Source organism: Chiloscyllium plagiosum, unplaced genomic scaffold, assembly GCF_037043375.1.
Source record: "Chiloscyllium plagiosum isolate Xiang-an unplaced genomic scaffold, Cpla_swu_hap1 HiC_scaffold_30, whole genome shotgun sequence".
Taxonomy (NCBI): domain Eukaryota; kingdom Metazoa; phylum Chordata; class Chondrichthyes; order Orectolobiformes; family Hemiscylliidae; genus Chiloscyllium; species Chiloscyllium plagiosum.
This window is the reverse complement of record NW_028270168.1, coordinates 8,487,527-8,501,437: the sequence shown is the minus strand read 5'-3', so window position 1 is coordinate 8,501,437 and position 13,911 is coordinate 8,487,527.

The window sequence follows — 13,911 nt, the reverse complement described above, 5'->3', positions numbered from 1 at the left end:
GCATTGAAGATGTGAGGTGCCCTGTGTCAGGCTGTTAGTGCCTCAATGTTCACACTGATTCAAATCTAAAACAGGGATTTACAGAATCTTACCGTTTTTGCAGTTCATGATTCAAGCAGTTTTTGAGCAAAATAAAATGTAATTCTACAAATACAAATTCACCCCACAAACTTATATGTGTGCATGTGTATGTAGGTGTATGTGTGTGGGGGATGGAATATGAGTGTCTGCGAGAGAGTGTACGTATGTGTATGCGTGAGTGTGAGAGTAAAAGGGTATATGTCTGTCAGAGGGTGTGAGTGTGGGAGTGTATGTGTGAGCGTATGAGAGAGGTCTGCGTGAGTGTATGGGTCTGTAGGACTTTGTGTGTGTCTGTGTCTGTGTGTAGTGCAGTGGAGTCGCCTGTAGTGTGACATGAACTCAGGGTCCTGGTTGAGGCCCTCCCCATGGGAACCAAACTTGGCTATCAGCTTCTGCTCGGCCACTTTGCATTGTTGTCTGTCCCGAAGTATACCTTGGAGGATGGTCACCTGAAGCGTTAAGGTTGAATGTCCCAGACCGCTGAAGTGCTCTCCGACTGGGAGGGAACATTCCTGTCTGTTAATTGTTGTGCGGTGCCCATTCATCTGTTGGCGTAGTCTCTGCTCAGTCTCACCAATGTACCATGCCTCGCGGCATCCTTGCCTGCAGGGTATGAGATAGACAACATTGGCTAAGTCACATGAGTACCTGCCACGTACATGGTGGGAAGTGACCCCACGTGTAATGGTGGTATCCATGTCGACACTCTGACATGTCTTGCAGCGTCTACCGTGATAAGTTGTATGGTATTGTCCTGAAAGCCGTGCAGTTTGCTATGAGCAATGATCTGTTTGAGGTTTGATGGTTATTTAAAAGTGAGAAGTGGAGGCGTGGGGAAGGTCTTGGCGAGGTGCTCATCCTCATTGGTAATGTGTTGCAGACTGTAAAGAAGATGGTGTAGTTTCTCAGCTCCTGGGACATACTGGACAATGAAGGGTACCCTGTCGGTTGCAGCTCTTGTCTGTCTCCCGAGGAGGTCATTATGGTTTCTTGCTATACACATCGGAACTGGTGGTCGATGAATTGAGCATCGTACCCCATTCTTATGAGGACAATCTTGAGTACTTTCAAGTGCCCATGATGTTCCTCCTCATCTGAATAGATCCTGTGTCTGTGTAGGGTTGTCCATTGAGATGGCTGTTTTAATATGTTTTGGGTGGAAGCTGAAGAAGTGCAGTATTGTGAGGTTATCCGTGGGTTTGTGGCAGAGTGCGGTGTTGAGGTTCCATCCTTGATGGAGATGCATTTGTCCAAGAATGAGACAGATAGTACAGAGTACTATGGTGAGTTTGATGTTGGGATAAAACTCATTGATATCAATGTGTAGTTGTTTCAGTGACTCCTCGTCATGGGTCCAGAGGAAGAAAATGTCGTCACTATACCTGGTGTATAGTGTTGATTGGAGGTCCTGCATGAGGAGAAGTCTTATTTGAACCTGTCCATGAAAATGTTGGCAAATTAGGGTGCAAATTTCGTCCCCATGGCTGCTCTGTGTGTCTGGATGAAGAACTGGTTGTCAAAGGTGAAAGTGTTGCAGTCGAGGATAAGTTGTAGGATGGGTGCTCAGAGATTGGCAGTTGTTGGTGTTGAGTACTGAGGCTGTTGCCGCAATGCTGTCATTGTGGGGGATGCTGGCGTAGAGTGCTGAAACGTCCATTGTGATGAGGAATGTTTCCAGTTTGACTGGTCCGTGAGTGCTGACTTCCTGTAAGAAATCAGTAGTGGCACAACTGAAGCTACCTTCCGAAGATACACAAAGCCAACACACCAGGATGTCCCATCGAATCAGGCATTGGGACCCTGTGTGAGAACCTCTTTGGCTATGTTGAAGGCATCTTGAAACACCCAGCTTCTTTTGCTTAAAAACTGCATGAATTCATGTAAGATTCTATAGATCCCTTCTTTTTGTTTTAACAAAATGCAATACTTTGCACTTATCCAAATTAAAGTCCATCTGCCACTCTTCAGTCCATTGACCCAATTGATCAAGATCCCTTTGTAATGTTAGATCACCTTCTTCACTGACCACCAATTCTGATGTCATCCACAAATTTACTAACCATGCCTTCTACATTTGCATCTAAATCATTCATATGAATAAGAAACAAAAGTGGACCCAGCACCAATCCATGTGGAACACTGCTGGTCACAGGCCTCCAGTCTGAAAACCAGTATCATTGTCATCAAGGAAACGCCAGTTTCGATTTCACATCTGCTTTCATTTCTCTATTCTATTTTTCTTGCAGGAAAAAAGAATGTATTCCTCCTAGCATGTGGCAACAAAGCCATGACTTGCAAAGATAAAGCTGCTGACTAAAGAAATAAATAATCTAAATGTCACATGTTCCCTCTGTTTCACCCTAGTCTGCTCCTCTGTCACTCCTAAGATCATTGCACTAAATTTGTGTTAACATCCCATGTAATCAAGGAAGGTTTAACATTTGCCTTTTTAACCTCCATCCTCCTCATCGTGCAAAGCCCCAGATACACCTTCCGCTGAGGCAATGTTTTACTTGGACTTCTTTCAAACTAGTCTACTGCATTCACTGCTCAAAATGTGCTCTCCTCTACACTGTGGTGATCACTTTGTGGAACATATCCACATTATGTCTCCATACTCCCTTCCCCCCCGCCCCGTGTCATGTTCGCATGGATTTGCTGTCAGCAGAGCTGACTTATATTATGCTACCATTAACATCTATTTGTTAAAATCGATATCACTCCTTCACTATAGTTAGCACTTTCATTGCCTTTTGCTTTGTTCAGTTTACCATTTGTTCCATTTGGCAAGTTTGGTAAGATAGCCTGACAATCCATGCAGTGAATTGATCTGTTTGCAAGGCATTTAACAATCAAAAATAACCATTAATTGGCAGGTCACCATTGCCTGAGAAGAATCTTGCCATGCTGCTGTTCAAAAACATGGAAGATAGCGCAAATTAATCCCAACATCAAGATTGTCCTCCCTGTCCCTGTTGCCCAATTGTGCCCCACATCTCGCCACAGGCTACATACTCTACCCTCTGTTATTTTCTCTCGACAGATGCTGTCAGAGCCGATAAATTTCTACACCACTTCATTTTATTTCAGATTTCCAAATCTGCTGTTCCTTGCTTTTATGTAAATATCTGCCAGTAAGCTAACTGAAATATTATAATATTAATTAGCCCTTAGCAACCATCACTCAAAACATGAATAGGTTGCAGAATATCAAACAGTTTCCTTAACTAGTATCTACCTTTTAAATATGTACTAAATAGTGCTGCTATCCCCTTTAAAAGACATATGATCAAAACAGCACTTCTGTGAAACTGCATGAGTAAAGAACTATCAAATCCAGTAATAGTAAATAAATATTCAGTTAGCAGCACAGTAGCTCAGTGGTTAGCACTGTTGCCTCACAGCGCCAGTGATGTTTTACACCTTTCAATCTTTATTGGCCCAATGTTGCAAGCAGCTTCTGTAACAAAGGCTACCTCTGACTAAGGGTTAATACTGTAACCTATTCCAAACAATGCCATCCCCATCACCATGTCTCCATGACTCACCTGAAACTATGGAAAGTTTATAATATTAATTAGCAGAATATCAAACAGTTTCCTCAACTAGTATAGACCTTTTAAATATGTACTAAATAGGTCTGCTATCCCTTTTAAGAAAGTTATGATCAAAACCCACTTCTGTGAAACTGCAAGAGTAAAGAACTGTCAAAGCCGATAATAGTAAATAAAATCTCACCACCAAGCTGTCGTAGATCAATGTAATATCCTCTATACTTTTATTGAGTACACATATAATTTTTAACTTATTCAGATCCTATAGGTCTAATGTTTTTACTAATATCACTAACTTAAAAGACAAAAGGATTAACACTTCTTAACAATGCAAGCAGACTTGACAGATACTCTAATCCCATCAGGAGTAACAAGCAGCATTTAGCAAACGTTTAAATCATCTCCTACTTCCCCAGGACAGATGTCATGCAAACGTTTGTGTACAATAGATGCAACGATGTAATGCTATAATGCTAAAATGTTAATGTGTGTAAGAACGTTGTATAAAAGGGCTACTGTAAACACTGTGCTTTAGATTCCATTGCAGCCTCAAACTGTACAACTGTGGATGCTCAATAAAGAGGCTACTTTCACCATTCACTGGTCTCATTCATTATTTGAACATGATCCCACAATACTGACAGACATCCTTTGACATTTACATCCAGATCATCAAAGTGAAAGTTTCATATCGAGCCTATCACAAAATCCAATTCTGTTGGATGTTGTAAATGTTTTGTATCCACTCTATTCAGAAATAATTCTCAACATCTTCTAAATTCATAAAAATCCAATCGGATTGCATCCATGTCATAGGTTGTTATTCCCTCCTTCAGGCCAAGTGAAATTGCTAATAATCCCACATAAAAATCCAATCGGATTTTTATGTGGGATTATTAGCAATTTCACTTGGCCTGAAGGAGGGAATAACAACCTATGACATGGATGCAATTAGTTGAGTTTGAGATTGAGGTAAAGATGTTATTCAGGAATATGTAAAAGTTCACTTTGCATCTGTCGCTTTTAACTTTGAGCTGCTTAATGATTGGTTGTCAACGTTGGGAAATCTAACGTTTCCCAACATCAACATCTTCACCTTGATGAATATTGAAATCACCAAAAATATCGAACATGAAAGGAAAGGAACTTGAGTTTTGGCTCATTTTAAAAAAAAAGAGCCAAATCTGATCTCACAACACTATTTCTTTTTTATTCATTCATGTCACTGGTGAGGATAGCATTTATTGCCCATTCCTAACTGGAGCAGTTAAGAGCCTTCCACTGTCCATCAGCTTGGAGACCTCGGTGGGAACTTTATCTGTATGCGACTCAGACCACCATCTGGAGAGCACATCATAGATGTGATCTCTGCAGCTGGTCAAAGAGGAAATGGCCCAGGTCACTGGGATTCAGAGGACTGGCAGAGATCAGGCACCTGCTGAGTTCCAGACATGGAGATGACGCAATGGTGTAAACTATTAATAACTTCAGACAAATGTGCAGACAGACACCAGAGCATGTAGACAGAGACACTCTAAACTGGTAGAAGCTTGGAGGAGTCCATTAATGTTATCAATAACATGCTAACAGGCAGCATGCATGTCCACACTCAGAATAATAGCCACTGTGGGCAGCCATGTCCAGCAGAATGCTCAGGAGCTGTCAGAAATGCATGCAGATGTGTATCATTTTAGCCATTGGGGCACATAATAAACATTGAATTGACATGTGTATGATGTACTTGGACTCTGGTCCAGGTGGGCCAGTAAGCACTCAGGTCAGGGAGGAACCACATACAGACTCTCCAGAAGTCTCCTCTCAGGACACTCTGGAGATCCTTGGCTCTTCCCTAAGCCTGTGGAAGCTCAGCTGAGGAAGATGGGCCAGTATCTGGGCAGCAACCATTTAACATGTCTGGAGCGTCTAGCCTCAAATGACACCAGGGTGGCCTACTCACATTTTTGAGGTGAAGAGGCTCCATCACATGGACAGGGCCCCTCCATCTCAGCCAAGGAACCCGAGACTTCACCCAGATATAATGGGTGGGCAGGGAAAAAGAAAACCTTCCAAAAACACATAGATGGCACGGGTGACACTGCTTTATAAAAGGAATCTCACCTCTGTAAACATATGCATATTCCTGGTGAAGGGCCTATGCCCAAAATATCAATTATCCTGCTCCTTGAATGCTGCCTGACCTGCTGTGCTTTTCCAGCGCCACACGTTTTGACTCTGACTCTCCAGCATCTGCAGTCCTCACTTTCTGTGATACATTTTGAACCCCAAACTGTCTAACTGACATTTGCTTTAGCTGCAGGATTGGGTTAATGGTGACCATGTCAGAATTAAGCAGAGTCTTCATATATCCCAGGGAGGATCCATGCTATTGTGGCAAGGCATTCCTCATCTCTGAGAAACATCGGCCAGAGATTTCACACATCTTTCTACACTTATGATCGCGATTGTAATCATGAATCCCTATAGTGTGGGAAAAGGCCATTCGGTCCATCGAGTGTACATGCCACTTTGAAGACCATCTCACCCAGACTCACCCCCACTACCCTGTCCCCATAACCCTGCATTTCCCATGGCTAATCCACCTAGCCTGCACATCCTTGCAGCACCCAGAGGAAACCCATACAGACACATGGAGAATGTACAAACTCCACATAGACTGTCACCGAGGCTGGAATCGAGCCTGGATCTCTGGCACTGTGAAGCAGCAGTGTTACCAACTGAGCCAACATGCTGCCTACGGCTTGCTTTGGCGTGGATTTTAATGATTACAAAGTTAAGGGGAACACCTTGTGGTATATTCTCATCTGCAATCATGTTCCACAATTATAGTCACTTTGTCTGCTTGTGAGCCCAATCAAAGCTGCACACCATGTTGAGGCAAAAGGTTCATTCAACCCATGGGTCTTATTCATTCATTCATTAATCCAGGTGGATGATGTCTAATACCCTATTTACATCCAAAATCTGATTCTGCAAATTGTTCAGATTGGAGAATATGTTTTAAGCGCTGACTGCAGTAAACTGGATATTGTAATGGAGTTTACTGTAGCATTTTGTCCCCATTTAGCTTTGTGTACATATTGAAATATGAATATCTCTGAGGGATTGATGCAAAAATTGTGGGAGGATTTGGGAGCAGAGGGTCACAGAGGAAGGAGTCACCCAGTCAAGACAGGGGTGAGGAGAAATTATTTCTCCCAGAGAGTAGAGTCATAGAGTAACAGAGTGATAGAGATGTACAGCATGGAAACAGACCCTTCGGTCCAACCCATCCATGCCGACCAGATATTCCAACCCAATCTAGTCCCACCTTCCAGCACCTGGCCCATATCCCTCCAAACCCTTCCTATTATATCCACACAAATGTCTCTTAAATGTTGCAATTGTACCAGCCTCCACCACATCCTCTGGCAGCTCATTCCATATATGTACCACCCTCTGCGTGAAAAAGTTGCCCCTTAGGTCTCTTTTATATCTTCCCCCCCTCACCCTAAACCTATGCCCTCTAGTTCTGGACTCCCCCACCCCAGGGGAAAGACTTTGTCTGTTTATCCTATCCATGCCCCTCATAATTTCGAACTCTATAAGTTCACCCCTCAGCCTCCGACGCTCCAGGGAAAACAGCCCCAGCCTGTTCAGCCTCTCCCTGTAGCTCAGATCCTCCAACTCTGGCAACATCCTTGTAAATCTTTTCTGAACCCTTTCAAGTTTCACAACATCTTTCTGATAGGAAGGAGACCAGAATTGCATGCAATATTCCAACAGTGACATGACCAATGTCCTGTACAGCCGCAACATGATCTCCCAACTCCTGTACTCAATACTCTGATCAATAAAGGAAAGCATATCAAACACCTTCTTCACTATCCTATCTACCTGCGACTCCACTTTCAAGGAGCTATGAACCTGTACTCCAAGGTCTCTTTGTTCAGCAACACTCCCTAGGACCTTACCATTAAGTGTATAAGTTCTGCTAAGATTTGCTTTCCCAAAATGTAGCACCTCACATTTATCTGAATTAAACTCCATCTGCCACTTCTCAGCCCATTGACCCATCTGGTCTAGATTCTGTTGTGATCTGAGGTAACCCTTTCGCTGTCCACTACACCTCCAATCTGCAAACTTACTAACTGTACCTCTTATGCTCGCATCCAAATCATATATGTAAATGTCAAAAAGTAGAGAGCCCAGCACCGATCCTTGTGGCACTCCACTGGTCACAGGCCTCCGGTCTGAAAAACAACCCTCCACCACCACCCTCTGTCTTCTACCTTTGAGCCAGTTCTGTATTCAAATGGCTAGTTCTCCCTGTATTCCATGAGATCTAACCTTGCTAATCAGTCTCCCATGAGGAACCTTGTCGAACGCCTTACTGAAGTTCATATAGATTACATCTACTGCTCTGCCCTCATCAATCTTCTTTGTTACTTCTTCAAAAAACTCAATCAAGTTTGTGAGACATGATTTCCCACGCACAAAGCCATGTTGACTATCCCGAATCAGTCCTTGCCTTTCCAAATACATGTACATCCTGTCCCTCAGGATTCCATCCAACAACTTGGCCACCACCGACATCAGGCTGACTGGTCTATAGTTCCCTGGCTTGTCTTTACCGCCCTTCTTAAACAGTGGCACCACGTTTGTCAACCTCCAGTCTTCCGGCACCTCACCTGTGACTATCGATGATAGAAATATCTCAGCAAGAGGCCCAGTAATCACTTCTCTAGCTTCCCACAGAGTTCTTGGGTACACCTGATTAGGTCCTGGAGATTTATCCACCTTTAACCGTTTCAAGACATGCAGCACTTCCTCCTCTGTAATCTGGACATTTGCAGGATGTCACCATCTATTTCCCTACAGTCTATATCTTCCATATCCTTTTCCACAGTAAATACTGATGCAAAATATTCATTTTGTATCTCCCCCATTTTCTGTGGCTCCACACAAAAGCCGCCTTGCTGATCTTTGAGGGGCCCTATTCTCCCCCTAGTTACCCTTTTATCCTTAATATATTTGTAAATACCCTTTGGATTCGCCTTAATTCTATTTGCCAACGCTATCTCATGTCCCCTTTTTGACCTCCTGATTTCCCTCTTAAGTATACTCCTACTTTCTTTATTCTCTTCTAAGGATTCACTCGATCTATCCTGTCTATACCTGACATATGCTTCCTTCTTTTTCTTAACCAAACCCTCAATTTCTTTAGTCATCCAGCATTCCCTACACTTACCAGCCTTCCCTTTCACTCTGATAGGAGTATACTTTCTCTGGATTCTTGTTACCTCATTTCTGAAGGCTTCCCATTTTCCAGCTGTCCCTTTGCCTGTGAACATCTGCCTCCAAGCAGCTTTCGAAAGTTCTTGCCTAATACCATCAAAATTGGCCTTTCTCCAATTTCGAATTTCAACTTTTAGATCTGGTCTATCCTTTTCTATCACTATTTTAAAACAAATAGAATTATGGTTGCTGGCCCCAAAGTGCTCCCCCACTGACACCTCAGTCACCTGCCCTGCCTTATTTTCCAAGAGTATGTCAAGTTTTGCACCTTCTCTGGTAGGTACATCCACATACTGAATCAGAAAATTGTCTTGTACACACTTAAGAAATTCCTCTCCATCTAAACCTTTAACACTATGGCAGTCCCAGTCGATGTTTGGAAAGTTAAAATCCCTGACCATAACGACCCTATTATTCTTACAGATGGCTGAGATCTCCTTACAAGTTTGTTTCTCAATTTCCCTCTGACTATTGGGGGTCTATAGTACAAACCCAATAAGGTGATCATCCCTTTCTTATTTCTCAGTTCCACCCAAATAACGTCCCTGGATGTATTTCCAGGAATATCCTCCCTCAGCACCGCTGTAATGCTATCCCTTTACAAAAATACCACTCCCCCTCCTCTCTTCCCTCCCTTTCTATCCTTCCTGTAGCATTTGTATCCTGGAACATTAAGCTGCCAGTCCTGCCCATCCCTGAGCCATGTTTCCATAATTGCTATGATATCCCAGTCCCATGTTGCTAACCATGCCCTGAGTTCATCTGCCTTCCCTGTTAGGCCCCTTGCATTGAAATAAGTGCAGTTTAATTTATTAGTCCTACCTTGTCCCTGCCTGCCCTGACTGTTTGACTCACTTCTGTTCTCAGCTGTGCCCATCTCAGATCGATCTCTTTCCTCACTATCTCCCTGGGTCCCACCCCCCCCCCCACCTTACTAGTTTAAATCCTCCCAAGCAGTTCTAGCAAATTTCCCTGCCAGTATATTAGTCTCCTTCCAATTTAGGTGCAATCCGTCCTTCTTGTACAGGTCACTTCTACCCCAAAAGAGATTCCAATGGTCCAAAGATGTGAATCCTTCTCCCATACACCAGCTCCTCAGCCATGCATTCATCTGCTCTATCCTCCTATTCCTGCCCTACTAGCTCGTAGCACTGGGAGTAATCCAGATATTACTACCCTTGAGGACCTCCTTTTTAAATTCCTGCCTAACTCTCTGTAATCTCCCTTCAGAATCTCAACCTTTACCCTTCCTGTATGATTGGTTCCAATGTGGACAATGACCTCCTGCTGGATCCTTTCCTCCGTGAGAACATTCTGCACCCTCTCTGAGACATCCTTGATCCTGGCACTAGGGAAACAACACACCATTCTGCTTTTTCTCTGCTGGCCACAGAAATGTCTGTCTGTACCTCTGACTACAGAATCCCCTAACACAATTGATCTCTTGGAAGCCGATGTACCCCTCGTTGCATTAGAGCCAGTCTCAACACCAGAAACTTGGCTGTTCGTGCTACATTCCCCTGAGAATCCATTACCCCTTACATTTTCCAAAACAGCGTACCTGTTTGAAATGGGTATATCCACAAAAGACTCCTGCACTAGCTGCCTACCTCTCTTACCTTTCCTGGAGTTAACCCATCTATGTGACTGTATCTGAGACTTTCCCCCCTTCCTATAACTGCCATCCATCACATACTTTGCTGTTGCAAATTCCTCATCGCTTCTATCTGTCTCTCCAACGATCCACTCGATCTGATAAGATTCGCATCCAACAGCATTTATAGTGAATCTATGGATTTATTTATTGCAGAGGGCTGTCGAGGCTGAGTTGTTAAGTAATTCTCAAGGCCGAGATAGGCAGACTTTTAATCAGTAAGGGAATCAAGTGTTATGAGGAAATGGCAGGAATGGTGGAATCGAAGATTACCAGGTCAGCCATGATCTCATTGAATGGACAGACAAGACTCGATAGACCAAATGGCCTATCTCTCCTCCTGCATCTTGCAGTCTTATGATGAAGGCCAGATGATGATTAGGGTAGAAGGGTCTGTGTTTGAATGCCTCTCAAACTAATAATGATCATGGTAAAACTCATTGTGCCCCTCTTACCTTAAGGAACATGAAGTATAGATTTTGAAGAGGTTTCTCGAATATAGTGACCATGGAGAGGCAGTCACTAATTTATAGCAAGTTCCTGAAGGTAGATTGAGTTTGTTGAGAAGCAGCAGTTTAGACGACACATTAGTTAATTGGACAAAACAAGTATAAGATGGTAACAGATGAGAACATTTCATGATTGCAAAACCATCCTGTCGAATGGGAGAGTAGGGGTGGTGGTTTTGGAATGGGGGAGTAGGGGTGGTGGGTTTGGAATGGGGGAGTAGGGGTGGTGGGTTTGGAATGGGGGAGTAGGGGTGGTGGGTTTGGAATGGGGAGATGGGGTGATGGTTTTGGAATAGGGGAGGAGAGATGGTGGGTTTGGAATAGGGGAGGAGAGATGGTGGTTTTGGAATGGGGAAACAGGGATGGTGGTTTTGCAATGGAGAGCGTCCAACCTCTGGCCTGATGTTGTGCAGTCTTTGGTGTCAACAGTTATTGTTCTTCTTTCAGGCTGATGTAAGGGTGGCTCTTTGCCCTGAATCCAGCCTCTTTCCCACTCCATATTGATCCCTGTTGCTAGACCTTACTTTGGGGTGGTTGGCCATCTTTCCTGTGTCAACCCCTCTCAGACAATGACCACGGGCAGCTGCTCATGATCACAAGTTGACCACTGATCCCTAACCCATCTCCATGTGAAAGCTTTTCACTCTTTCCAAGAACAAATCTTCTTATTTTTCAAAGCATTACTTTCCTAATAGGGTAGTGTGGCACCCTAGATAAACCTTTTTTTGTGTGTGGGAGACTATTTACTACTGTATCCCCATGCTAAACAGGGATTATTAAATATGGAATGCTAAAGTAATTCTATTTTAAGGGAAACTCCAAATTCCAGCAGAAGGAACTCTCTGAAACTAAATTTGCTTCCATCACATGATGTTAGGCCTCCATGTCAGTTAGGTTTCCCAAACAGCCATCACAACAAAAGGTGTTGTTGTTCTTAAATGTGGTTGGTGCAAAGTGTTCAAACAATTGATAATGGTAACTTTTGTTGAATAACTGCAAAGGTTAAGGAAGGACAACACAGAAGCTGTATTTGTTCTTGTGCATAAACAGAGGCTGCTTGCTTTTGTACTACAAAAGATCAGTGAACAATGAGTTCCCCAACTCACATCTCTTTACAGAGATCATCAGTTTAAATTTGCATCTGGGAGAAAGTGAGGACTGCAGATGCTGGAAATCAGAGTTGAGAGTGTGGTGTTGGAAAAGTATAACAGATCAGGCAGCATCTGAGGATCAGGAGAATTGACATTTTGGGCATAAGCCCTTCATCCTGGTACGCAATTGAGATTTGGTGGAAGGTGGAAGGTATTCGGGTCTCAAACCTGAGAGCGAGTTCTACACTCTGCCTGAAAGATTCATACTCTAAAACCAACCCCCTACACCTTCGTGTACACTTTGTTGTTGCTGTATCTGTCATCCCCACCAGCTCTGTGGCTTCTCATACTTCCAAACAACCCTTTGATTGAACATCTAATGTCCTCTCACCCTGCAGCCTCTGGCCTACTCCATAGTCAAGGTTGAAGAGTGTGGTGCTGGAAAAGCACAGTTGGCCAGGCAGCCTCCAAGGAGAAGAACAGTCAACGTTTTGAGCATAAGCTCTTCATCAGTCATCGTAGAGTCATCAGAGTCATCGAAACATCAATTCTCCTGCTCTTCAGATGCTGCCTGGCCGGCTGTGGTTTTCCAGCACCACGCTTTTTGACTCTGATCTCCAACATCTGCATTCCTCACTTTCTCCTGCATAGTCAAGGTGGCAATCGCAATCCACTGTCTCCCCACTGAAGCCAGAATGACATGTGGAAATCCCCCTTCTCACATACCTTGTGCCCATCCCATCCTAAATTAGAGCCTTAAGCTTCTCTCAAAATCCATCCATTCCACAGTCACCAGCAAGGGCTGGATCATCGTTTTTGGATGATTAGGAGAATAAAAGCAAAAATCTAGAGTCACAGGTGGGCTATTGTGGTAGTGTTACTACCTTAGGACTAGGAGTTCTATTGGCAAGTCTAACCTGCTCCAAAGGACACAATGTGTCTCAATAGTTTCCTTTAAAAATAATATCCAGTGTCGCAAGTAGAAAGTTCAAGAGGAAATGAATTGAAAAATCATGAATTTCAGAGATGATCGTATATAGTATTCTTGCCTGTAATAGGCAGATATAATTATCAAAATGGTGCCTTCTTAATGAGCTGTATGTGTTCTGAGAATGCAAATGTTTCGATCATGTGCAATCCAATATGGTTAATGAACCAATGATGATAAGAACAAGCTTATCAGATTATCATTTCATGCCAAATAGGTTTTCAGACTTTCAAATCTCATCTACATAATATGAAACATCTTGGATTACATCCATTACAACTTTGGAGGAACCAGCAGCAGTTTTTGTTCAAGGATTCCACAAAGTTGATAAAGATGTTTCTTTGGCTTATTTTTTAAAAATCACTTTTTAACACTAGAGGGCACTATTACCTCAGTTATGCAACTGGAATTTCTGATTTACTTTAAATTGCAAATTAATTTGATTAATTTTCATGTGTTACTAACGTCGGGCAATGCGTGCCTTACTGCTCTTGTTCTGCCCCATGGTAGTGTTCCTACCTCTGGGCTGAGAGACATTGGTTCAAGAGTTGTGTGGTAATATCATTGAGCAGGTTGATTCGGAAAATAACATTTAGTTTGGTTAAAAGATTCAGTTAGTGTTTTTAACATCTACAGATGATGACAGGAAATTTCATTGACAAATAGGCAATTAAAATACGAGTGTGACATGCACCATAGAGTTGGAAAATAATATTGTTTGTGTTAATGGTGTTCTTTG